Source organism: Ambystoma mexicanum, chromosome 12 (assembly GCF_040938575.1).
Source record: "Ambystoma mexicanum isolate Mex_15411 chromosome 12, UKY_AmexF1_1, whole genome shotgun sequence".
Taxonomy (NCBI): domain Eukaryota; kingdom Metazoa; phylum Chordata; class Amphibia; order Caudata; family Ambystomatidae; genus Ambystoma; species Ambystoma mexicanum.
In genome coordinates, this window is record NC_090936.1 from 194,054,036 (window position 1) to 194,081,568 (window position 27,533).

The 27,533-nt window shown below is 44.2% G+C and overlaps 1 protein-coding gene across 6 annotated transcripts in view; it reads right to left on the bottom strand.

The window, feature by feature from the left end:
• LOC138513437 (tetraspanin-11-like) overlaps nucleotides 1-27,533 on the bottom strand; it is a 1,127,904-nt gene that overhangs the window by 233,075 nt on the left and 867,296 nt on the right. The window lies entirely within an intron of this gene.

The window sequence follows — 27,533 nt, forward strand, 5'->3', positions numbered from 1 at the left end:
AAGGACGTCTCTCCTCATGAGGGAGGACAACGTTACCGTTCTGGTTTCCCATCTCGATCATTAAAGGAAGCAAAACTAACTTTTAATACATGCTAACATTTGCCTTTTTTATCTGGATTCTACTGTCTCTGTTTGCAGATTACAGATGCTAAACTGCTTATCCTTTTCATCTGAATAATAGACTGTCTGTTGTCTCTGGAAACTGTTCTTTTCCTAAAACGAAAGTTCCAAATGAGGCAATAGGTTCAGCAAGTCTTTTAATTTGCGTGTTCACAATAGACCAGTTCCCAGTCAATGTCTTTATCTGTTTCACTCCAGATGACATGTCGTTCCTTGTCAGCGTAAACAAAACAAAGTCCTTGGCAACACCTTCACAGATGTCCCTCGAAGGAAAGTTTTGCAATTTTCTCTGGTGATTATAAAGTTCGACCTGCATTATAATACCATGCAGGAGCATGCTTATCTGCTCAGAGTTCGCTGGGTCTCTAATGAACGTGAGCACATCAACACTGGCATGTCTCCCCACCAGTTCTGGACAGTCTTCAATTAATCAAAAAAATACATTGCTCGCTAGTCTGCTATCTTCTTGTGACAGGGCCATTTGTTTTGTCTTGCTGTATTCCGGAAGCAAAAGAAACTGCTCTGCAATCTCTGTGAGGAGCCTCTTTATTGTCATTTCGTTTTCAGGATCTTGAAGAAACTGTTATGCTTATGATTTTTCCCACAACGATGGGTATGACCTCAATACTAACTCGAAATAGATCATAATGTCTTTGGTGAGGTCACTATTGCGTAATACTATGAGTAAGTCCAAATAAGGCTTCTGTATTGAAAGCGTCAGTATAATGTATTCTTTTCCAATGTATGTGTCCTCGAACAAAACTGGCATAATCTTCCTTTTCAAGGCTTCAGTGTGCCTCAGTCCAAAATCTAAAATCAACAGGCTATTTTTGTGGCTTATATGTGCAATTCCCCTTCTTCACCCTGAGACTAGGATGCACAGAGTGTCAGTGGTTTTATGTCCATTTTTCCTTTATTTTGCTTAAAGGAAGTGTCCAAACTAAGCCACAACTTGCACAGAATGTTCCTTGTCTTTGCTTTGCTGATCATGCGTCCTTCTTCCTTGTCATGGATCTCGTCTGCACGTGCTGTAGTTCATCGTCGTCTTCTGTAGTCTCTACACGGTGAGGTGTGGGAAGAGTGTCTTCTCCGATGTATGGCTTCATGTCACCCAAAAAGATCCAAACTCTTCTTCCCTGTAGCTTGACTGCAGAGGGTGTGACATCCTCCACTCGAAAGGGGCAGTTGAACCTTGGCTTGTCCCACTTTTTTCTTGTGTGGTTTCTCACCAGGACTGTGTCCCCAGGGAATATGGGAGGTATATGAAATGTCAGAATTGGGTCTGTTGTAGTATCTCCTTCTGTGTTCTGTGCAGCCCTGAACCCTGCTTGTCATCGCTGCAGCTCTCCTGAAATGACAGTAAGACAAGATGTCATGCAATTCAAGTAGTTTTGTATTTCCAATCCTAACACTTCTCCTGTTGGCTGGGCATCACATTTAGCTCTCTTTTGAGGTGTCAATGGCATGCGCATCCTCCTGCCCGTCAGTGTGCGGCGTGAGATGATGCGGTCAGAACCAAGCTGGTTTCTGAGTGCATACAGTGTCAGTGGAAGACAGAGTAGCCACCCCCTCTTCAAAGTAAGCTTCAACTTGGCTATCTTTTCCTTTAACAAGCCGTTGAGCTTCTTGCATATGATGTTCCCTTGAGGATGATACACCGAGGAAAAAGTGTGCTTTATATCAAGCAACAAGCTAATCTCCTCAAATACTGCATTAACAAAATGAGGACCATTGTCTGATCTCATAACATCACACACTCCCTATCTGGGAAACACCTCCCTCACCAGGAATTTGGCCTCACAGGTAGAGTCTGGGTGTCTACATAGACCTGCTTTTATCCATCTAGAGAATGGACACACAACAATTAGATACCTGTACCCGTTACATACTTGAATCATGTTGACGTATTCGATATGCAAGTGCTGAAAAGGCCCATTAGGTCTTGGGATAACTCCTCTAATTACACATAGTGCATGCCCAGCCGTAAACTGCTGGCAGATTATACAGGCCACCATAAAAAATGCAACGTGTTCTGACAAGTTCAGTATGAACCAGTCTTCAGCAATCGTTGATGCTAGATTCTCCTTTGTCATGTGCACTGGATAGTGTAACTGTTCCGGTGCTATCTTCAATAAGGCTATAGGCATCACCAGTTTACCAGTGCTGTCCTGTCACCACAAGCTCTTGGAGGGGTTTAAAGAACACCCTTGTCGCTTCCATAGGTTCTTCTCCTCCTGCGGTGCCTCCCCCTGGATCGCAACTAACTGGGTCCTAGCCAGGTTGCTATAGCCTTTAGGCTCACTTCATGCAACAGTCATTCTGTCATGCACATCAGTTATTTCCACACTCATGATTATTTTGTCTTTAATCGCCACACGCTTGGCTTCAATGTCTGCTGCTTGATTTCCACGTGAGATGAAATCTGTCCATGTTTCATGTGGGCTGTGCATTTCACGTCACGACCGCTATGCCCACTGAGAGTTGTAGTGCCTTAATGAGCCTGTCCAATAGGGCTGCGCGCTGATCTAGCGTGCCGTCTGCTCGGAGGTAGCCCCTCCTTTTCCAGCACGCTAAGCCTGCATGCACTGTTGACGTCACATAGGCTGAGTCTCTGTACACTGTCACTTCCTGGTCTGCGTGATTCTCGAGCGCAAGTATCAACGCCAATAATTCTGCAGCTTGTACTGAATAGTGTGAGGGTAATCATGCACTAATGAGTACTCAAAATTACCCATTTGCCGTGTGCTTCATCACAGCGGCGCCTGTGCATCTTTGTCCATAATTTTGATCGATCCTCGAAGAACCGTCAACTAAGATGATTTCTCCTCCTGCCAATGCATTTTCTTTTATTCTGGGAATCTCATCATATAATTCTTCATAGTTTGCGCAATCATGTATTGGCTATCCTTCAGTGACTGGCTCTGCTATAAACAAAGCTTGGTTCACTATTTTCCATTGAACTATTTTAATCGTTGGATTTGATATGATCACGTCACAAGCAGAAGCTCTCTGTGATGTCAATGTGCCTTTAGGTTTCTCTAAAATGGCTAACAATGCGTGCTCGATGAATAACGTCATTGGGCATCCCATCACAATGGTTGTAGCCTTCTTATGGCGAATGCTGTGGCAGCTTAAATTTGTTTGCACGGGAAGTGACCCCTCATCATTGGATCTAAATTCCAACTGTAGTATGCAAGTGGCTTGTACCCCAGCGTAGTTCTCTGTGTGAGTACTACTGTCATAACACTGCTGTTCGTTTGTCAAAACACGTAGAATTCCTCTGCATAATCAGGAATCTCTAAAACTGGTGCTGTACAAATGGCCTTTTTTAGTTCAACAAACCCTCCTTCCATTCTCTCGGTCCACACAATTTTTTCTTTCGTTGCCTGTGCTTTCTTCAAGGCGTGTAACAAGGGTCTGGTATAGGAATGGTAGTTAAGGACCCATGCCCTGACATAGTTGCATAATCCAAGAAAACTCTGCATTTGTTTTATCGTATGTGGTTTGGCTGTCTTTGAAATGGCTTCAGCTTTTTCAGGGGTAACCCTTTCCCCCTCGTGTGAAATTAGCTGGCCTATATACAGTACTTCTTGTTGACAATATTATAACTTCTCCTTGTCAACTTTATATCCTTTTTCAGCCAGTATAGTCAATAGCTGAATAGAATCGTGCCTACACTTTTCCTCTGTCGTGCTGCAAATTAGGATGTCATCCACGTATTGTAACACAACACTCTCTAACGCGATATTGCTCAAGACCATCTGCAGGACTCTGTTGAAAATCAAAGGAGACTCACAGTACCCTTGAGGCAGCCTTGTGCTTTTCAGATTAACTTGTCTGAACGTAGACAATGTTAAATCTTGTGAGCATTTGTGCAATGGGATAGAGAAAAATGCATTTTTCAAGTCAATCACTGTGAAATACCTTGCTTCAACTGGTATATTACAAAGGATCATGGACAGGTTAGGGACTAGAGGGAACTCAGCCTCGACTATCTGGTTCAATGGTCCTAAATCTTGGATTAAACACCAAGACCCTCCCCGGGATTTCTTGACAGGGTACATTGACGTATTACAGGGTGACTCTGATGTCACAAAGATGCCCTGCTCCATCATGGTAGAAATTGTCTTAAAAATCCCTTCATCTGCTTCCCTAGACATGGGATACTGTCAGGCATTTGGTAAAATTGCTCCTGGTTTCAATTTAATCTTCACTTCTCCGACTCCTTTCAATAAGCCTACGTCATAGGGGCCTGTGGTCCATACTGAGACAGTCACTTTGCCATGTCGTCTTCAAAATATTCAGGACGTTTTTGTGCGAGCCTCATTCTCTGAGGCACTCATTTGATCATTTTTACCAAATAGATGATATTAACCTCAACTGTTATCTCATCTTCACTTGTTTGTTCTTCAAACAGATCGTCATCAGTGATGTCAGTCAATCTGTAACCTTCCACAATGGCGATTACTGCACACCATTGACTGCCTTCATCATCATAACCGTCGAGCAGAGCCATTTCTCTTTACACTATGGCTGCTTGTACTGTCAAGGGAAACACTTGTCCCTTTTCCTCGTGCATAGGTATTCTTGGTCTGAATAAAACTCATCTGTGGTTCTCATGGTTTTGTCTGCAAGGCCTGCTAGTCATGCCATTAATATGTGCACTCCATAAGCAAATATTTCTGGTTCCACTGAAATAGCTCTCATAGCCGTTTGTCCTGCATATGCTCTAATTATTTTGCATACGTTCAAATAAATCATTCCTAGAGTTGAACATACTATGCCCTTCTCCGTGGACGAAATTGTCATGCTTAACTTTGTCATGAGATCTCATCCCAATATATTTACCGGGGCATGCCTTGAATATAGCAGTGGCACATTTATGTCACATTCTCCTAGGGAGACTGGAAGTTCTTTTGTAAAAGGAAAGCAACTTGTTGCACCTGTGAAGCCCTGAGTATTTATGGCATCGCCAGACAAAGAATACTTGCCTTAACGTATACACAAGCATGTCGCCCCTGAGTCAACTAAGAAAGAATATTCATTATCCCCTATACAGACATCTACCCTTGGTTCCTGGTGAGGGTTCAGGGTTATTGACAGGATAGAACACAGTAGGTCTCCCAGTGAGTTGTCCTAGTCTATATGTAATCTTGTCCCATTATGAGTGAACAGATTTCCCCCGTAACTTGTGGCATTTCTCATCCCTGAATTCAGTATCTGTCCTGTACCTGTTGTTTGCGGCAGTTGCATCAACGCTTGCTGAAACTTGCCCTGTGGAAAATTTGTCACATTCAGGGGTTGCAAACTTTGCTGTACTCTTGGCGCTTGCTGCTGCACCGTGTGATTCTGTGCAACTCCATTTCCACCATGCTGCGAGAATGCAGATGGATTCACCATCCCCACTCTTGAGAGCTGTTCATTTTGCACCATGCCTTGACTTCTGCATGTCTGTGCTAGAGTCCCCGTCATTCCACACGTCCAACATGTTGGCGGTGGTCTGATCATTTGCCCATTTTGCATATTTTGAAAACCTCCCTGATTACTCTGCCATTCTCTTCCCCTTTGGTAAATCCCGTCATTGCTTTGATCAAACTGTCTATGACTATTGGCCTGCTGCATGTTTGATCCATCTGTATTAGTTATCATTGCCCCCTCAATGGCATACTTTGATAATTTTTTCTGTATCTATTTAGCCTCTTCACTGTTTCGTGCAGAGTTCCCTTTTGCGATTCTTTTCTTGCAGCAGCCTGCATTAGTGCGCAATGGTCAACTGTATTTCAGACCATGGCTTTGCCTCAATCTCTACCAGTTTCTTGAGCTGCTTCTGTACCTGTTCTGGCAGCCCTTGGGTACAATATATGGTCAAACCCGGGTATAGATTTCCCCCAAGATTCAAGAGTTTACAGCACCCAGCCGTATTGGAAATTCTGAATCATCTGACTCCTTCATCTTGCGTGACACTAAAGCTCCCATATCAGAAGTGTCCGGGTATAGCACTCGAAGTGCCTTCCATACCACGGTTCTGCGATTGTTAAACAGTGCTCCGTCATTCGCGGTATTAACTGTAGTTACTTCAGGGTAACCTGCTCATGCCCACACATCGTTAGCTCTATTACCAAGTATGGCGATTAAAAGACCCTTAATATCCCCTGTAGCTAATGTGTTCCCTCCCGTCATTTATTCTAACACATGTATCCATTTTCCGGCTCTCGATGTCAACATTGGGCGCTTATTTTTCAGGTTTGCTCTGTCCATGTGCTGCCAGGGTATATATTGTGGTCTCGTTCCTCCTTTTTCTAGTAAAGGGAACTGTGACACATGACACTCCTTCTCCTCTCTCATCATTTTTCTGTCTACCGCAGGGGTAATATACCCACATCGCCGTCTACCTGGCAATGCCCTTAGTCTACACTAGAATCTGAACATCTTACTCCCTTTCCCCTAGAGAAGCGTTTTTCGCGTCTTCTCTTTCTTCACATTCTTCTCTTTCTGCGTCCGATACTGTCTCTGTCCAACTCGTGCAACTTCTCTCATCCTCCTCATTTCTGGTTAAGGTCTATCTAAGAACAGCTTTCTATTTCTGCGACTTCGTGAGGCGTCCTCAGTATTGTAAAACCGAGTGCTCTCCAGACGTTCATCCTCCTAGCCCCATTTCATTCATCATATATTCTATCGATCGTCTCTCCGATGCGTCTGTTGTTAAAGTCATTTTCGATATTTGCCCTAGCCGTGCCTGGTACCGAATAGTACGCAGGAAAAAATTCTTCTATATCTACCCAGCCTACTACTGGATCAGGTTTTTTAACCTCTCTTTCCAGATATTCAAGATCCCGTGCTCTCTATCTTTGCTTACATTCTGTGTCGTCATTAAACTCTCTATGCTGTCTCGCTTCCTTTCTGACCCTATCTTCTTCTTGTTCCGTCGCTTCTCTTCGCTCATTTGCCCTTTCCTCATCCCTTTGTCTTTTTATTCTCTTCTCCCATATCTTTTGCTCTTCTTCTTCTATTCTCCTTCATTCAATTCTATATCGATCATCAGCTGTTTTCTGCTTGTAATCACGTTTTCTCAGTTCTTCTGCCGTTTCCTGTTTTCTGAACCGTTCATCATGATACAGCTGCTCTTGCTTCTGTCTATCCTTTTTCTTAGACTCTTCGTCTCTTGATCGATATTCCTTTTCCACAAACTCATCCGGTTCTCCCTTTTGTCTCAAATCCTCAATGCCTTTACCATCCAGTTTCAATAAAATCTGACCTCTCATCCATTCATTCTGTGCGAATGCCATCCCATCAGTCCTCTCCTCATCTCCCTTCCATCTCTTTTCCTCTCTTCGCATATCTAGAGATGTACTTGCTTGTGCTCGTTCTCCTTTTCCCTTTTCACGCCTCTCCTTGTCCTTCGGGACTTTGGAGGCAATATCTCTCTATCTGTCCTTCTCTGAGCTTTTATCACTACTTTGCGTAGGTGACTCATATGACGGGTTTCTATATCCTGTGGCTTTAAGTTCCTTCAGTGGGTATAATCCTTCGTCTTTACTAGCTTTGCTTCTTTTTTCAGACGGGGCGGGTGGTGCAGAAGGCTCTTTACCCCCCTCTGTGCATATATTCAGTATCCAATCTAACTGTGGCTCCACCTCCTTTTCTTGTTGGTACATTTTCCAAAGCTCTAAACTAGCTAGGCGTTTGTCTAACGTTTTGTCTGTGTATGTGGCATGCGAATATGTCGTCATGTGCTGTATGACCGTTTTACATAGCGAACCACCTTGGGGCCATGGCATAAACATTTTGTTTGCGGTTCCTTTAACCCATTCTGCACTGTACTGCTTAAGCTTAGGTACATGCTTCGGCAGCTGTTTGCACGTGCACCAGTGGGGTAATGTCTTCTATGCTTAATAGTTGCACCTCCATTCAACACTTTATTATGCTTTATGTTTCACAATCAAGATCAACAATATGAGGGAGCACCAATCGTCGCGAGCTCCAATCCTGTTTTTTCAACAACAAATTTCACATTTACTTTTGTCAACTACAACCATCAATACATGCCATGCAACATCACATTACCATAATCGTGCAATTTTCATGCTACTTTTTAAACGTTTTTACCTTTTAACGTTAAAGACATAAACATGAAACAGACAAGACAGACTCTGGCTGGCTACACAAATCTCATGCCATCTGCTTCCTCAGACGCATTCTGCCCCTAATTGTATTTCGACATGGAATTTAAGCTAATTTCTTTCAGATCGTCTTAAATCGATTTTGGTCGTCTACGTCATCCTTTCAATTCAGGACTTTAAATGAAAGCTTCTTCTAGCGCTCTTTAAAACCTAGGAAACTAGGGGTATACTCTTTTCTACCTCGGTCACTCCCAGTATCTCTCTCTATTGCTCGTCCAGCCTCGACTCAATATTTAGGCCCCTTATATATACATGATACTCTTACTCTGTTATTTTTGTCCCACCTCCCTCCGTTACCTTCCCTTTACTTGTTTCAAGGCCTTTAACTTTTTGCCAAAGCATTCAGTCTTTTTCACTCAACGTTCACATTTATTTCCTCTCTGGACACTCAGGATCACCGCCTTTGTTACCGCCTTTCCGTGCTGCTCGTTCGGTCAGCTGCTCATAGAAGTGGGAAGGAATTCTTGGGGGAAAGCAAAGGTTCCTTCAGACCTAACCTGAAGGGTTTTCGATTACACTAACCACTATCTACGGGGAGATTCTCATTCTATCAACCGGATGGCAAAGGACTTGTGATATTGCCGAGGACCCGAAGCAATTTATGTCGATGGCCAATGGGTGTCTTATCTAATCTAACCATCTAATCTCTGCTACCAAGTGAATTGGATGGACCCAAGCCGGCCCATAAGACGGGGAGTCTCCAAACAGCCCTTTAAGATGAGCAGCAGCACCCTCGAGATAGATGGGGATGCAGATTCATACTCTTGCATCAAATAATAATGACAACTCAATAGTTTGGCAAAGGGAGTCCGTTTAATGACAAGTACAGAAAACGGGGAGTTCAATGAACATCAGCAACCGCTCGATCTTCCTTATCGCTTAAACTCCAACTAATTCAGAAAAACAACATCATTTATACCAAAAACTCGTCATCATTGACGTGTAATATTCACAACCTAACATGCAACTCGATTGGTTATAGGAAGGTAACTTTAATATCGGTACTATATCTGTATATGGTAACAGGGAGGGGGATTGGATAATAATGTCAGGTGGGGCAACTAAGCCCTTCCTTCAAACTGGCCACTCTAAATGTCACAAAAAGTATGACGTCCTATTGGCTCTACTCTCCATAGGACCCTAGATTACATGGTACGCTATGATTGGGTTGGCATAGAGCCCACACATACTTTTCTACTTGCGCTTAGCAGCATGCAGAATAATGAGGCCAGGTGCAGGGAGTAAGTCTGTACCCCAGCTTCCAATTTATGTTACCAATTTATGTTACAGCCATTCATCACCTTAGTGGCCGTGTGTCAATTACTGCCTTGTAGTTTGGCCTTGAGTCTGCATCTTGGTCTGAGAAAGTTAAGGAGGATGGGTACGATAAGGCTCCATGCGTAGGTGTGAAAGTTTCATCCCTTTTGGCCTGCCTTGCCACGTGACTAGAACACTGTGAAATAGGCCTCTTCTTCATGCAATTTTGTGTATTTGATTTACTTCTGTCAGTCGTTTACCATCTGCGGCTTATGTCACCCTTGCTGAACAGGAGACTCTTGTTATTCTTCTCTTAAATCGTTAGCATTGCTAGTCTATTCCAGTCTGACACGACCTTGGCTTAATTGCATGGTTACCTTCAGCAGGATTTCACTCCGTCTTTAATTCTTAAATTGTTAGCTGAGGACCTCTCCTCTTGAGACCTTTAGTAACCTCGATTCGATTCTGCTCATGTGTGTATTGGATTTTCGCTCATCTATAAAGTGCTTTTGAGGTAGATATGTATAGTTGGAGCTTGCACAATCTATTTTACTTTTAAGCATAAGCAAGCTTCCACGATTTCTTTGCTTCTTGCGGTTCCCTGCATATGTACACATTTAAACTGGCTTAATGTCTTCATCATGCATATGGCATAAGTTTCTTTATCTTGAAATCACCTGTTTCACCTTAGGCCCAAGATGGCACTTATCAATGGCATTTTGTCTCTTTATCAGCATTCTTGGGTCATCATATACCCCCTCTGTGTGTCAGTCCGACCTCTTGTGATGTCACAGCGTGGTGTCCGGTCAAATGGTCGACAGACAAATGGTCGACAGGACAATTGGTCGACACCATTTGGTCGACAGGTGAAATGGTCGAATTTTTTTTAAATTTATATATATATTTTAGGTTTTCGTTTAGGGAAAAAAAGGGGTTTTTAGCAAAAAAAAGGTGGGTTGGAGGGGTGACCCCCCCCAAAAAAAAAATTGTGAAAAAACACACAAAATAAAATTCGACCAATTGACCTGTCAACCTTTTGGTGTCGACCAATTGTCCTGTCAACCATTTATTTTTGACCAAATGACCTAGAACCGATGTCACCAGTCGTCTTCTTTTAGTATCTTCTTCGCTTCTTCGGGTATTCAATTCTGACAAATGTCCCTTTTTCGCTTTTGTAGGTGTGGATTTCTCAGTGGGTACCTTGCTGTCCAGGTTTGCTTAGGTGCCGGTACTTCAATAGGTGCTGCTCTTCCGATAGGCACTGGGCAGAACCCAGCTGTGGCTCTCTGCTGTTTTATCTGTTTTTCATACGTCACATATTTTGGTGCGAAAGTTCCTGGCACTTCGAAAGGGGTGACTGGGGTGCAGCTGATACTTGGCACTTCCTCTTCAGAACAATCTCAGTCTTACTAGCATTAAGGAAGAGATTGTTGGAGGTGCACCGTTCCTGAATGATGGATAGACAGTCAGGAATGAGCATAAGAGGAGATGAGGCAGAGGGGACCCTGAAGGAGAGCTGTAATCCGCATTACACTGAAAGGTAGGAGAGAAGGTAGAGATGAGGTGGGCCAGAGGTGCCATGCAAAGGTTGAAAAGCCAGGGTAGGAGGTTAGAACCCTGAGGAACACCACATGTCGAGAGAGAGGTGGTGGAGAGAAAGGACCCTAGTTGGACCTGGGAGGGTCGGTCCAGGAGGAAGGCGGTAGTCAGGCCAGAGCCTGATCCTTGATGCCCAGGTTGTAACAGAGACGATTGATCAGAATGGCATGGTTGACCGTGTCGAAAGCAGAAGAAAGATCGAGGTGGTTGAGGACAAAAGGAAGACTATAGTCGGAATTTGTGAGCAGGTCTTCATGTGTGTTCAGGAGAGCAGTTTCCATGCTTCTGGCTGCTCTGAAGCCATACTGATGGTCATGGAGACAATCAACAGATTCAGTATGGAGAGAAAGCTGGGAGATGGCCAGCTTCTCCAGGAGTTAGCCCAGGGAATGAGTGATAGAGATCGGTTGGTAGTTTGGTTGGTAGTTTGCCAGAGAGGAAGGATAGGCAGAATGCTTCTTAAGGAGGGGCTGTACAAGGGAGTGCTTGAGGCGTGAGGGGAAAGTTCCAGTGGAAGAAGAGTGATTGCAGAAACCCACCAAGGCTGGAGCGAGGGTGTTCATGTGGTCCTTGATGGTTTTGGAGGAGCAGGAGAGCACCTGCTTGATGACGCTACATCGTCCGGGGTAAACACAGAGAAAGAGGAGAAAGGGGGAGGAGAGGGCAAGGCGGTCAGAGAGGGGCCAAGAGAGGTAGAGGGACAGGAAGAGGAGAGAGAGGATAGAATGTCCTGAGTTTTAGTGGTGAAGTGAGAAGCCAGTGCCATGCAGAGGGCCTGGGAGTAAACAGGAGAGGTGGAGACTGCAGTAGGATTGGCCAGTTCCTTGCAGATTATGAAGAGTTTGGCCGTGCTGTTAGAGGCCACTGAGATGCAGGCTTGGATGTGGGGTCTCTTCTTGGAAAGGACAGAGCGCCTGTTTTGCCTTTGAGCAGGCAGCAGGCCAGTTTGTCAGAGGATGTGCCTGATGCTCTCCACTTCCTCTCAGCCACTCTGCACTTACATTTTATTAGGGTGGCGAAGTCGGAGTCATGCCAAGAGTTGAACTTGGAGGTGGGCTTCAGACAGATCCTCAGGACATGGGCAAAGACATCAAGAGTGTTAGAGAGGGCTGTGTCAGAGTGTGAGTCAGCCACAGGCGTAGTAGAAGGAGAGAAAGTAGTGGCAAAAGCCTCCACTAATGCACACTTCTTGGGCTGGATGACCGAGAAGGTGGGTGGCAGTGACGGGGTCCACTTCACCTGGGGACAGACAGCATCAGGTGGAAGAAGAGCAGAATGTTGTCAGTCCATAAGAGAGGAGCAGTGAGAGGGTTAGAGAGGGGGATGTCTAACCAGATAAGAACATCTAAGGTGTGCCCAGCAGAGTGTTTCGGGCCAGAGGGTAGAATAGAAAGAGAGAGAGTCACAGAGATTGTGAAAGATCCCCGAGGAGTGGTTTGAAGCATCTAGATGGATGTTGAGGTCTCTGAGGAGGAGAAGTTGAGAGGTAGAGGCAAGGAGAAAGGAGGAGAGGTCAGCTCACTCAGCGTGGAACAGGATGACCTGGCCAGATGGCCTGTACATTGTGGCCACACTCAGAGAGAGGGCAGGAGAGAGAGAGAGCCTGAAGGCCAGGCATTGAAAGGAGGAGGCCTGCATAGAAATGACATAAGCAGGGACCCACTTCGGAAAGATCAGAGCTACTCCACCTTCGGGAGGGTTGGTTCTGGGTTCAGAGAGGATCTTGTAGCCATCAGGGAGGAGAGTGTCAAAACTTATGACAGAGCTGGCCATGAACCATGTCTCGGTGAGACCGAGGACATCCAGATCAAGTTCTTCAAGGAGTCGGCAGATGTCATAAGGGTGTTTGACAGCAGAGAAAGAGTTAAAAGTAGCATGGTGGAGCAGATTGCCATATTTGAAAGACTTCCGTGGAGGGATTCAGGCTTGTGGTATGCCTTGTGGAGGTGGTAGAGGGACCCGAGAGTGGGCAGTTGAGGAAGAAGGAGATGGCAGAGTAGTCGGAGAGGATGGGGAGGGTGCCAGAGTGGTGGGTAAAGAAGGAGGTGGTGGAGGAGCCAGAGAGGTGCATGTAGGAGTAGCAGAAGAAGGAAGGAAGTTGATAAGACACGGGAAGCGCCTATTCAAAAGGAGGATATTGGGCTGAGGGCTCTGGACCAAGACAGTGCCATTCAGAGAGACATTAATAATGGTCTTGGAGGACGGCAAAGGGGCCAGGAAGGCCTCCCACCAAGTGCCACCATTAATGGGAGAGGAGGAAAAAGAGGAGAGAACAGAGAGCATATGCAGGGTCCATAGGCCTGCAGGGGGAACGAGTAAAGAGGATGTCAGTGAGAGTCATTCTAGAGGAAGCACTGGTGTAGGTATCAGAGATAGGGAGGACTGCGTTGGAGACTAGGATGGCCCTCTTGAGCTTCATCCTACCATACCTAGTGAGAGAATAGCAGTTAGAGAAGATAGGGGAAACTGAGAGCACCATAGGGGGTGCAAGGAGGATAATAGGAGGAGTGCACACTGTTGTTGCTTTTCATGTGACTACGATTAACTTACAGTTAAAACAAAGTTTGCAAAAAACTACTATCCTAATCAAACTGAGACTGATCAAATAAGTGCCAGTGCTCATAAATAAGTGGCAGGGCTGAGTCCTGTCAAACACCCCCACAAATTAAGCACCGATCGAACAGACCCCAAAAGGCCATATTAGTTCCAAATATACATGATGGAAATGCGGCAAAATCCAGTCTGCCACCTGAATGCTACCATCATGAATGACTTTATATTTCCCTTAACCTTAATTTTGAAGTACATCCTACATCCATGAATGTGCCTGGCAACACATTACTAAGCGAAAACAGTGTAACACCAACATTTCAGGTGTAAGGCAATGTGAATTATAGCACCAAAACCTACTGCACTTTCACCCCCAAAAATGTCTTTTTGATTACTCTAAGGGTCATTGATCATCTAAATCGCACTTACTCCCAATCCCAATAGCAAAAATAGGCCTAGATCTTAGACTGTGATATTGATATCATTAAAGTTCCTTGAGGCAACCAAGCCAGACAGCTTTTCTGTGGACATCTCAGGTGGTCCACCCACCATCCCTGCCCTAACGACTGAAGTAGGGAATGTCCACTTGCAAAGCACAATCAAGCCATTAGTGTATTCAGTTCCAGGGACATAACAAGGCCAGCCCATATCAGATGCATGTGGAAGAGTCACTAGATAGCATGGTGGAAAGGAATGGGAACAACTGCCTAGCATGTCACTGCGCACTACTACTTTTTCCCCCACAACAGGCTCCCAAAGCAGCCAGGCAGATGACGCCAGCAGCAGTGCAGCTGGACCTTCACAGACTGAGGCCACAACTAAGGCTAAGCAAACAGCCACCAGGAAAAGTGTTTCCTCAACGCATGCTGCGCAAAAGTCTAGCAACCCGCAAAACAACACCAGGTAACAACCATGAAAGCTATTACCACCACAACATCAGCTAGCACTCCCTCTGCTGCATTAAATATACATACTACCACCACTGCAGGGCAAGCCGCAGGCACTCATGAGACCGCCCCGGTCACCAGCGTTATTGCCAGCACACTGGTGGTTGCATCCTCTGAGGATGACTTGCCTGTACCTGACCTCTTTACCAGCACTGAACCCCCTGCGCCTCTGCTTGTCTATGTTTGCTAGTTGCTCGTGTTCACTATGACAGACCCATATAGACATACATTGGCACAGAGGACAAAGAGACTGCAGCTGATAGGGATGATGGAATTGGAATACACTCTCTTAGTGACACCTCTTGTCCTTTGAACCCATTAGATAACCTGCCAAAAGAAATCCTGACAGTTATATTGGAAAGGCTCATAAGGATGGAGCAACAGCAGCAAAGAATGGAGTAGCTCACAGACCTCCAAATGCAGCTTGCTCAATCAATGCGGGAAGTAGTACAGGGTGAATCTCCCGAGTGGCAAGAGAACTTGGCTGCCAGTGCAGACACCTTACGGAAGGCCACTGCTTCAAATAACGTGGCTGGCCAGAGTGCGAAATCGTACTGAAGAATATCTGCATGTAATGAATAAATGCAACGTGCTCTGCTGCAGACTTGATTCCATTACCTCAACCTCTGGCACCCCATCGGAGGATACCTTGCCGGTAATCCAAGACGCAGGTCCCAACGCACTCCCATGCGTGCAACAGAGTCTCTCCATACTGACCATGAAAGCGCAGCAATAAGTAAAACAACTGTCTGCGGGCAAAGCGTTCTGTTTGAGGGTGGAGGGAGAACATGGGTTTTGTGAAGTGAGGGTGGACGGAGGATATGGGTGTCACAGACTTAATAAATAGAGTTTGCATCACAAAGATCCAGTTCTCTTTTGGGTTGTGTCTTAGATTTTACTACAGTGGTTGGGTCTCTATTTACATTATGCAGTGTGCATATGGTATTTCAGAGAAAACAAATCTAGCAGGTGCTGATGCTGCATGCCTTCCTTCAGCACTGCCATCCTGTGCTGGTGTGCCAGTCCATGTCTCGTCATCCTCCTGCTCCGAGTCTGCCGGTGCCAATTGCTCCTCAGCAGGCAACGGAACAATCCTCCTTATGCACATATTATGCAGCATCACACACACAAGGACTATCTTCAGAACCATCTGCAGACTTTACATAAGTGCCCCTACAGTACGGGGGAGGCACCGGAACTATCCTTTCAGGAGTCCAAATGTGCGCTCTATGCACAGTGTGTGCCTCATCGTAGGCAATCTCTTGTGGCATCCCAGGGCTCCTTATTTGGATCAGGATCCATGGTAGTGGTGGGCAGCCAGAGAATAATCTGCAAATGGAACGAGACTGGGTCACCTGTACATATCTAATGGTGGTACTTCTTGGTCCTGACTTATGTGGTGGATACTTTTCACTTCCATGCAATTATTTGCATAAACCCTAGTGCCATTGCAGTGTGTTTCCCTTGAATTTGACAATGCACAATGACTTGTGTCCATCCTGCTCTGCAGCATATCTATGTACCCTCCATAGACTGAATTCCCAAATTGTCCCTGCACATCCCAATGGGAACTTGGCCTATTGCGGCCTCTGCTGCCTTTTTCTTGGACATTGCAGTGTATTTGATGTGTGCATATTCCTGTGTTTCTGACTGGCGAATTAGATGCATGTGGAAGTTGTGTGCTACTGGGAATGGTGGAAGGATTTTCTTTCTGCTTCATCAAACCTAAGGGCAGGAGATGCTGCACACTGCCATTAAAATGCATTTTCAGTTATGGTGCCCTATGCATTCTAAGTCTTGAGGTATCTTTAGACCCGACTGCTTTAATGGGGAGAGGGCATGGCATGGGGTGTTTGCAAGGCCATGTGGCTAATGCCCCAGGATACTTTGTGCTACATATGCATGGTGGATCTTTGGCATCCACTCCATTCACTTCCACATTCACCTTTTTGGATACACACCCAGGATCCATGTATGCTGTCCTCGGTTAGTCTTCATGTACGCAAGTAGGGTGGTGCTCAGTAGTACCATTGCGTCATGTCTTGAGCAAGGGAGTCAGGCACAATAGTCAGTCACAGTGAGGTCTGTGTCGCATGTACATTGCACATTCAGGGATTGCTACAGTTTCCTGTTTTGGAACACATGCTCTGATACCCGGAGTGCCACCACTCCCACATGTGTGCAGTCCAGAGCTGCTCATACATTGGGGAAGTGGGCATTGCTGTACCATCTGGCCTTCGTGGCATGTACAGAAGCAAGAGAGCTGAGCAGTTAGATGTGCTGGTACACATATTTCCATAGTGCATCCAGCACTTGTCCAGCACTTTTTTAAAATGTTGGTTGTGACCTGCCGTGCAGAATGCTGACGTTGTGCTGATATGTGCCTGTGGTACACAAGTGCAGTACTGGTACTAGCTATTTGGATATATTGAAGGCACTTTCAATGTCAAACTGGATAAGGGTGAGGAGGTCTGCAATGCTGTGGCTGCTGAGCCGATACAGTGTTTTCAACTGTGCCTCTGTCAGTGCCCAGGCCATTGGTCCGACACTTGGAATAGGTGCCCCCCTTGCCACACGTCTCCTCCACCTTGGCCCTGATGGGTTCCTTTGCTGTTGCCAGTGAGCTATGTAGGTCAATATAGAGTAAAAGTTCCTGGATGTCAAAGTTAGCAACTGCCAGTGGCTGCATGGTGCTTGGAAGTGAGTTTGGGGAAGGTGTGTCCCCTTACGAACCCTGTTTGAGTCCATTGGGTGCATCTGTGACTTCATTTTCTTCACGTGGATGCCATTTACCCCAATCTTTTTGATGGCGGTAATTGCACCCGTTTTTGTGTGGAATTACAGCCCATTTATCAAATTACTTCAGCAGTATTTCCACTTGTAATACAGTGGAATTACTGTTTTTATTTTTAGCACCAATTCCTCCAGCAAGATTAGTGCCAGTGGAATTTCTGCTGGGTTTACAGTGGTAATTCTGTCTGAAGTTATTCTTCCAGTGCTAATTCCCCCAGGGGAATGAGCACCCATTTTTCCTGACCCCTCATTCGGTCAGAGTGGTAAAAGTGGCACTAATTCCGTTACTGCCACTTTTTCCACTTACCACTGTACTTGTAATGAGGCCAAATATGTTTGCGTGCAATTATTCTGGTGGAAAAAACATATGGGTTTTTGGAAGTTCAAAATAGTCCCATTTACGTGTCTTGTGGGAGTACCAGTTATGAAGGGGAACACTGCAGAAGCAGACCATTTTTAAGGTTTTCAAAGTAATGCTGAGCCATCAAAAGTTTTGAAACAGTTAAAATATTTGTGGTGGGAAGAGGGTACTTTCAGTTTACACATGCACAAACTGCATAAGCGGAGTTGCATTAGCACCAGCGCAAGTAGAATAGTAACTTTTATAAGGTTAATTTTGTGCAACTCTTAACAACTAGCTCACCTTGTATGCACTGACATCAAAAAGATAAATATATATATATATATATATATATATATATATATATATATATATATCTATATAGAATGTTGATCCAGAAGAAAACAAAAGGTCAATATCTTAATTAGGGCAACAAAGTCATTTATTTGCATATTTGCAAGCTTTCGTGGAATGTCTCCACTTCCTCAGGCACTTAAAATGTAAAATATATATGTTTTTGAAAATAAATATTGATGCCAAGCATCTATTTTAATATTATGGAAGATTTCTTCATACACTGACCCATAGCTCTACTTTTTATTATAAAATGATGAATTACGGTTCTAAGATTTTAAGGTTTTTACTATTTTTACTCGACGTTTGCTATGTGATGCATTTGTATTTGTGGGATATATTGACCCACTCAACAGTATTTCTCCACATCACCAAACTGCATGTGCGCAGAAATAGCAAAATGGCTGCGCTGGCTCCTGTGAGCGCTATGGCCTCAAAACTGCGTTTTTGCAGCAACAAAAAGATGGCTGCACCTTCTTGCCAAGTATACAGGGGCAGGATGGAACAAGGGGACACACTGAAAGAGCATGCCAGTGTGTTCTGACATGTACAAAAGAAATGGAGTGAAAAGGCAGCACTCTTTACTGAAAGCCCAAGATCTCCATTATAAAGGAAACTTTTCACCTTTAAAATAATGCTGCTGATGCTATTTCCATCTGATCTTCCTTAAATCACTGTGATTAATAAGGCCCTGCCATGCCCAGTATCTCATTGTGCCTCAGCAAAACCAGGCATGATTTCTGAATGACAGGACCTGTTAAACCAACTCTGAGAGAAATCAGCAAGGAATTTCACTTTTACTTGCACAGGAAAACACGTTCATTTCTTTACAAATGCATCCAAGCTCAGCTATCTGAGCCATGTCAGTTTCAATGCATCTGTGCTTCACATAAACAACTGCCTAGAAGAACATAACTATGGCTGCAAGGCAATATTGGGAAGTCAGATGGCAAAATCGAATTTGAAAGGAAATGCTAGCAGTTTTCAGTACATGTGTAAAAACTGGCTTTTGCAAAACTAAAGGAGAAAAATGCTCATTTAAAAAGTAAACTGTTGAATGAGAGCCTGCCATTACCTAGCAATGTGAAGGGCTTTGTGGCTGGTGAAAATACATACATGGGCTACTTTATTCCCCAGGCTTGTTTTAATTCAGGAGTAAATATCAGAAAATAAAGGTTTTAAAACCCCTTGGCTGGATTTGCAGGCTGTCAAAAACAGGTTATTCAGGTTGGCAGAGTTAAAGCTTCCCCCCAGGAATGGAGCCACATCATAAACTCTCAGCAGAGATTAACATCCCACTGATAATTACTAGGTTGGAAAGAATTTAGGCTGGGCTGACCCCACTGACAATGGAACTCCCAGGGCCAGGAAGTGTGAACGGGGAAGGGGGCAATAAACTTTCAATCAAGCTGTAACCCCCACCTTGCTCTGGAGGAAGTGACAGTTGATGGCAGCTGAAAAAGAAAAAAAATGGTCCAGTGCAAGACAAAAGGACTGCTATTTGCTTCCAAAGACTATTTTATGAATAAACATTAAAGACTTTCTATCTCTGTGACAAGAATTAGTAAAAATGTGAACATTTTATAGTTTAAATATGATTGTATAGGCTTTCATTGAGAACATGGTAGAATTCACTGACACTGGGGACAGAAATGGCAAAGTATTGCGGATTACAAGAAAAGCATCCATATTGCAAATGCAAATTTTTGTACATACATCCTCATCCACACCAATGCATAAAGTTATGGAATTCTAGGCCGAATATTTCACACTGAAAATGACCAAAAAAGTATAAAAGACAAAACAATGTCTCACAGATAGCAGGATTGGACGGATGTGGTCTACATAAAATATGTAACCTGATTATGTCATTTATTAAGGTGCCACAACTGTACACATCTGTACATTCTAGTATGACAGATTTTTGGCAAAAAGGTCTGTGGGAAGTCTTATTACATCATAAAATTCAACCTCCTGAACTGAGTCACATCCCAGGGGAGGCAACTAGCACTGATTGTCCAATCCAGTGGTTTAGAGGTGGGCTTAGCTAAGCCGGCCCAGCAATATAGTCTATGATGTCACTATGCATTATAAATAAGAGTCCCTGACAAGACTCTGGACACAAATACTCTTCGTGACGTTCCTGCGCTGTGTTCCTGTTCCATCCATCCAGATTCTAGATTCCCAACTACAAGGCCAAAACATTGCTGACCATACTCCAGGGCCCACTGCAAAACCCAAGCAGTGCTGATCCTATTCCCAGCAAGACCTCAATTCTGAAAACCCACTAAATTCCCAAATAACCAAAGGGGAAAGCTGTGGTGTTTTTGGGAAGCATCCTGATACCCCCAACTGCATGCCATCCTGCCATTCTGCCATCCAGCTGACCTTTAGTATACAGTGACCAGAATTGCCAGTCCAGAAGTGCCATCCGGTGACCAGAACTGCCCAGATGTTTGCTAGGCGCGCTGCCGTGTAGTGACCAGAACCGTTGACGGTCCAAAAATCCCAAAACTAAAAAGTGGACTGTGAGTACAATAGCCACCCCATAGAAAGCCATAGCAGATCTTGTCTTTGTCCTTATACCACTCTTTAAGCCATCCTATCCTGATAACTTGCTAAAACTGTCTGAATTATCCCTGCAACCTTGCTCTTGGTTTCTAGTGCTAGTGCCAACTCTTTAGTAATTTTGTCTTGTGTAATTCAAAACCTTTAGTCCTATTTCAAGTGATCGGACTGGTTTCCGCCAGAGTCGGGTGCTTGGGTAACGGGTTGAAGTCGCGAATCAACCCTGGCTCTTACTGTGTCCATCTTTGGTGGCCTAGCCTGAATACTGTAGTGTAAAGTAAAACTGTTCTTGTCACAACCGATTTCCTTTCCAATTTCACAGCTCCATTTTACTCAAAGCACACCTTTTTATATCTTACATAACTCCTCCAATTTACCAGCTAGAGACCTAGTTTCACTTCTAGAATACCCCGGGGATATACCTCTACAACCCAACCCAAATAAACACACTCCAAATCAGTCTATTTCACCTGTTTTTATTAAAAAACGTTTGGGTAATGTTAGGCGGGAATTGAAAAAAATTGCAAAGTTTCCAACGTGTCATTTTGCTGCAATCGGTTTTAAACTTTCCACTCATTTTTAAACTGTATGCTCTTGGTAATTCATTCTTTGTGATTGTTAGTGTCTTTGCATTGTTGCTCTAGTGAGGAATCATATTTGCTTAAAGGTTTTTAACACACATTCATTATTTATTTGTCCATTTCCGAGTGTCATTTCATAACATTGCAAGGGGTTTAAAATCTGTATTTCTCTCTTATTTGGGGAAGGAAGGTCAGATTTGAATTTCGTTTCCTGTTACTTATTCATGATTAGCTGCTGCTTCTGTTTATCCACTCAGAGGTGATTATTTGTGGGTTGAGGGATCCTTGCAGGGGAAATTCTAACTGGGGTGCTATCTTTCCTAAACCAAAAAGTGTTCCTATTCCGCTGTGCTGTGTATATGTTCCACTAGAAGGTTAAACCCAGTGCATTGTTCACATTCTCATTGTAATTATCACCCCATTGGAGATTGCTGCCCCATATTAAAAAGTGTATGATTTCTTTGGAATTTTAAAATAAATAAATATTGTATTTTACCAACCAGCCTGGTTCAGGGTCCATTGTGACCCGGGGTATTTGAAAAAGGGGTGTGATATGAGTGGTGTACCATCTCAATATTGAATCTAAATATATAAAAAGATAAGCATTTCAGTTGTGCACTGCATACTAGGTGTGTGCCGCCTGATTGAAATCCTTAACAAATTTGGGGGCTCGATTATGGGATTGAGTTTGGTTGCCACCCGTGGCAGTCTAGCACAGCAGATGCCCATGTGGGCTGAACAAAGACTGATATGCAAATGTATATTTTCCATCTGTGAAAGGTACAGAGAGCAAAAAGCGTGTGCTCCAAACTCTCATCTCAGATCAGGTTATGATGCCATGTTCTTTCTGGAGAGGAGCGCCTGCTACCTTTTTTGAAGTATTTGCAAGGAACTTGGGGTTGGTCACCCTGAGTTACCTGGGGGCAACCAGACGTGGACTCCCTGCTCATTGTGCTCAGAGAGGCACAGCGTCACCTCACTGATGAGGTCCAACAAGGCTGAAACACGTGTATGGGGTTGCTGTTGGTACTCTTGTTCAGAGAGGAATTGCCATAGCATTTTGGTGCTGGACTGCACATGTGGGCGGGACAAAGACTAATTTGCAAATGGATATTTCCCATCTGTGAAAGGTACAGTGAGCAAAAAGTGTGTGCTGCAAACTCTCATCTCAGAACAGGTTATCATGCCATGTTCTTTCTGGAGAGGAGCGCCTGCTACCTTTTTTGTAGCACAGCAGACTAACCTGCTGTTTTTTCCAAGTTGATTTTAGTTTACTTTTAGAAACAGGCCTGATACTTAAGAGTATTTGTTTTGGGAGATGCTTGTACAGTGTTGCACAGTATTCCAACCACACAAAGTACCACTAACCTGCAAGGTGGAACTTTGTGTGGTTGGAATACTGTGTTACACTGTACAAACGCCTCCCAAAAACAAATACAAGTACCAGGCCTGTTTCTAAAAGTAAAACTAAAATCAACCACAAAATTGACAGAAAGCAATAGAATACAGGTTACCCTTACATAAATAAATTAATTAATTAATAAAGAAAGGACATTTCCAAAATGGTTGTTTCAGTAGAGATCAACATGGCTAAAAAGCACCTTCTCCACAAGCTATTTGTCAGAGGTGAATGGCCAGAACAGGATGAAAAAGTCTGGCTACAAGAAATAACACAACAGGTCACCGCCATGAACCTGGATACGTGGCAGGACGGTGGCCTATTACACCAAACTTTGAGTGAATTATATATGATCCCAAAAATTAAAGAGGAGCAAATCAAAATTGTTTGAATCGCAGCCTACATGCATCTCCACATGGGAGTGATGCAGGAAAAGCATGAGGAAAACATAACTCTGGCTTTTATGATTTAAATTTAGCAGAACAAACATTACAAAAGAGCCAAGAGTTGGCGGTAGAATCTGCAAACTACATCATACAATTAAAAGAGGACTTGGCTCTCCAATAGCGTGATAATGCAGATCAAGAGACCCAATTAGAAGCATTGAAGGAGGAGTGTAGGGAAAAGGTTGAAATCAACAAATAAATTATAATAGAGCCTGCGCAGAGCAGATAGTTACCCTACAAGATCAGATAGAGAAATTGAAAGAGGAAAATAATAATTTAATTATGAGAAACCTCCACTCTCAAACAGAATTTGATGAAGAGCGCCAGGAATTCAATACCACCAGGAAACAAACGGATGACCTGGCTGAACAGAGAGGAACCTTAAATCAGTAGAAAGACACCCTCGGCCTGGAAATAAGCAAGTTAAAAATAGAGTTACAGGGAAGTGAGTTAGCCCTCCAGAAACAAAATGAACTCAAAACAGAGTATGGGAATCTACTGGAGCACGCTAGATGGGTAGAAGGTGCTCTGGAAGAGAACACCCAGACCAAAGATGCAAAAACTCAGGAGGTGAGTCTCCTGCAACAGAAATTGTCTCATTGTTCCTAAACCATACAGGAAGCGCATAGAGAGAATGAGGCCCTCTGTGAAAAGAATGATGGGCTCCACAAACAAGTGGGAGCACAAGAGCAGGTCATAGAGTGCAGTAAAGCCTTGATACCTGAGCAAAAGGCTGAAATCTTTGCTTACTATCAAGAAGCAGGGGCTGAGAAGGAGAAACTAGCGAGGTTAGTGAAAGAGGGTGCAAGATTTAATCCTAACTGGAGGGACCCTGAACAGGTAGAGAGGGACAGGGTAACCCCTGATCATAGTAGAAGGACCTCTGTACTAAGGGACTCAAACCCATGTAATACTGTGAACACTGCCATCTTCATCTCTACCGGTTCACATGAGCCGGAAACCATGAGGCCAGCACAATTCAATAGGTTTAGCCTGATGGAACTGACAGATCAGCGCCCCCCCCCCAGAAATTGATGGACAGCCATCCGTCCCTGTATAGATATTCAAATATTAAGGTTGATGTCTCTGACAAGGGAGACTCCTATGAGGGGAGAGTCAGGGAATTAGACCCACAGAAACACCTTCCAAGGGACCAGTTGGTTCAATTTGATGAAAAACCGAATGAAATGAGGCCCAAAAAGAGCATCCTGAAGACCTCTACCCAATTAGGGCAGTGGGGGGATTATCTGCCAATCCTGGGAGTAAGGAAGAGTCAGAAGACTCCTCTCCTGAGCACCACAGGGATAGAGAAACTAGGCCCCTCCATTCTGCGAGCCCCTCTCAAGCTTGCAGAATCAGGGAATGCCTAGATGATCATGAGGGGACCTCAAGTAGTAGCACCTCGTAGTCTGAGGGCGAGTGGACTTGGGTGACTAAGCCAAAGAAGGCAAACAAACTCAAGAGAGTTATGACAAAAGACCCCATTAGGCAGATTAAGGCCATAAGAAGAGTTTCATAACCCCATAACATAAAAATGCAAAATATTCTGTTTGGGAACACTTGGAGCTCTATGAGCAGATGATGGACACTTTTCATCTGAAAGACAACCAAAGCTGCATAGTGTATGTAAAATTGACCTTCTCCCCCGAGTACTGCAGCTTCTTTGCCGGACTGGAGGACCAGAACCATTCAAGATGGTCCACCTACAGGGGGTCCATTTTGAAACACTTTTCTGTCCATAGAAACCCCCAAGAGGCTTGCAAAGCGGCCTACAATCTGCAGTGCATGGAGTTCAGACCCCACGAGAATTTGTGCAGGAGCTCAAATGCGCCTTTGCACAAACCACTAGGAGGGTGCGCACGGATAGCAGGGAGTTTTTAACCACCTCCTTTCATGCACTCTTCAAGTATATCATGACCCAGCTGGTGAGGGATTTCCATGACAAAAGATCTCTTGACTGGGTCATAGAGCAGGCGACCTGCATTTATGAGGTCCAAAAACCTGCAGAAAATATAAATCTGAACAAAAACCTCAAACCAGCCAACACCCCTGCTGCTGCTAAGATGGTGCAGGTGAAGGTTGCCCCCATTTTAGACTTAGAGATGGTGGGAGCCTAAAAATACACCTACACAAAATCAGCAAAATCAGAGACTCGGAAGGACTTCAGGACAATCACAAACAGGTGGCAGTCAGGGAGCTAAACCCACTAAAGAGACCCTTAACTCCCCTGATTATATCGCCCCCGATACAAGGGCAAATGACCAATCCTGGGGTATGTCTGGACTCCCCAGCCCAAGGGGGGGATCCAATCAGGTAAGTACTGCCCTGTGAAACTTCCCTCCTAGCTTCCCCCAGGAGGGCAGTAATTCCACAAATGATGGGTTAAGTTTCTTCCCCAGATACTCACAGAACCCCAACCTGCAGGAGAGCCCTCCTTTCATTCCCCAATTTCAGGAACCCAGACAACCCAGTCCAGGAGAGGGGAGGCCAAGGGTGCAGGGTTACAAGAATTCACCATATCCAGGGTAATATGCGAGAAGGGATAGTTACCCTTCCCGTGATCCACATAGAGTTGACCAGAGACCCCCCTACCAGCCAGAACGGGTATCCCAACTGGAGCGCAAGGTCCAAAACCTTACCCAGGATCTGGGTCGCATCTTGAGGGCTCAACAGAACTGTCAGATGAACATGGCGGCTCAGAACCCCACAATTCAAGGGTCTGGCACCCCAGAACAATGACGGGAAGAGAACCCTGAGCAGGGCCGGTCTTAGATCAGACTGCACCATAGGCAGGAAGCCTCATTGGCGCCCCCCCCTGCTGACAGGTCTCCACAATGCTCTATAATGAAAGGGGTGTGTTGTAATAGACTAATTACCTGTGCGCGGGATGTGCATTTGTTCTTAAGGAAGCCGGTTAGTGGCTGTTTATTTACAACTCAGCCGAACAAAAAGCATACTCACTTCAGCTTTTACCAAACGTAAAGTTCAGGAGGGGTTATTATTTTTCCTCCTTTAGCATTGTTTTATTCAATGTCATTTCATTTCTTTTTCTCCATTACTTTTGGGGGACCTCGGTTATTACATAAACACAGTCATAAGAAACCGGTTGGAGACAAATGAGACTCCTTCTATATACATTGCACATAAAGCAGAATGTGGCAAATAAGACATTTCATCTGTGCATACAACATAAATAAATCAGTGAAGCATCACAAAAAGGTATTGGTATGTGATGTCATCCGTTTGTCCATGCTGGAAATCAGTTTGGACCGGTCTTCCTAGTTTTAGTCTGGAACGGGAATAGATAATGGGTCAGGGCGACCGGATCTTTGTGCTACACAGTTGGTATGGGTCTCCAAAATGACCACAAAAAATGTATTGTGTAATTATTGTAAATATACCTTGCCACACAGTGGGCATCATTCAGAGTTTAATGGTATTTTGCCAGTAAATCTGCCACAATACGGGCAGAATTAGTTACCATAACCACCACTTGGTCCTGTGGGTTTACCACAGGGATTACAAGTGGTGGTAGGGCAGTGGTAGTCCCATTTATGGAGTTGGTCATTTTTGGCTGAATTACTGAGTGGCAATTCTGCCGAACTTTGGAGGAAGCATAGAGGATTTACCCCCAGCATCATGCAAGTAGAATCTCACTGTATTTCACTTTCTCAGTTGAAATCTGGATAAATGCAAGTCGATCTGTGTTGTATAACTCTTCAATTCTTCTTGGATCATAAATATAAGTTGAATAGTTATCCAACTTGTTGGTACACTGTTTATAATTTTTTTAAAACATGGAAGATACCCTTAAACCTGTAAGGACCTGCATCTGTGAGTAGCTGGCCACACAAAGTAAGTAGGCTGCAGCATGTGCATTACCCTACTGGGATACCACACCTCTAAGCATAGCCACAGTTTGTCTGTATGGTGCAGCAACCAGCATAGAAAGACACGAATGAAGATCTGTAAATTTCAACAAGCTAGAGAAAGGGACTCGTTTTTGGTTGTAAAATTCACATTAAAATATGCCATTAATAAACAGGAGGGAGACTTGATACCCTGACTCCATATATGCACACTAAATCCTTAAATGTGCAGCTGTAGAAATAAACCCTTCCCTGTATTTGCTGCTGAAGATGTCCTGGGGAAGAGGGGTGTGTAGTGGTGGTAAAGATAGTCGAATTGTAAATAGTGAGAAAGTGGTGAAAAGTAACACATTTATCATCTCTGTGGGGAGGTCTGGGCAGTAGGGTCAGAGGGGGCGGTTTATATGCTCATGAAACATTAAGATCCATGATATGACTATATATTGTGTTATGGTGTACTTTGATCACAAAGGCCAGAGCAGGCCCACAGCTCATGAAATACTTCATTATCCTTACAATAATGTGCAATT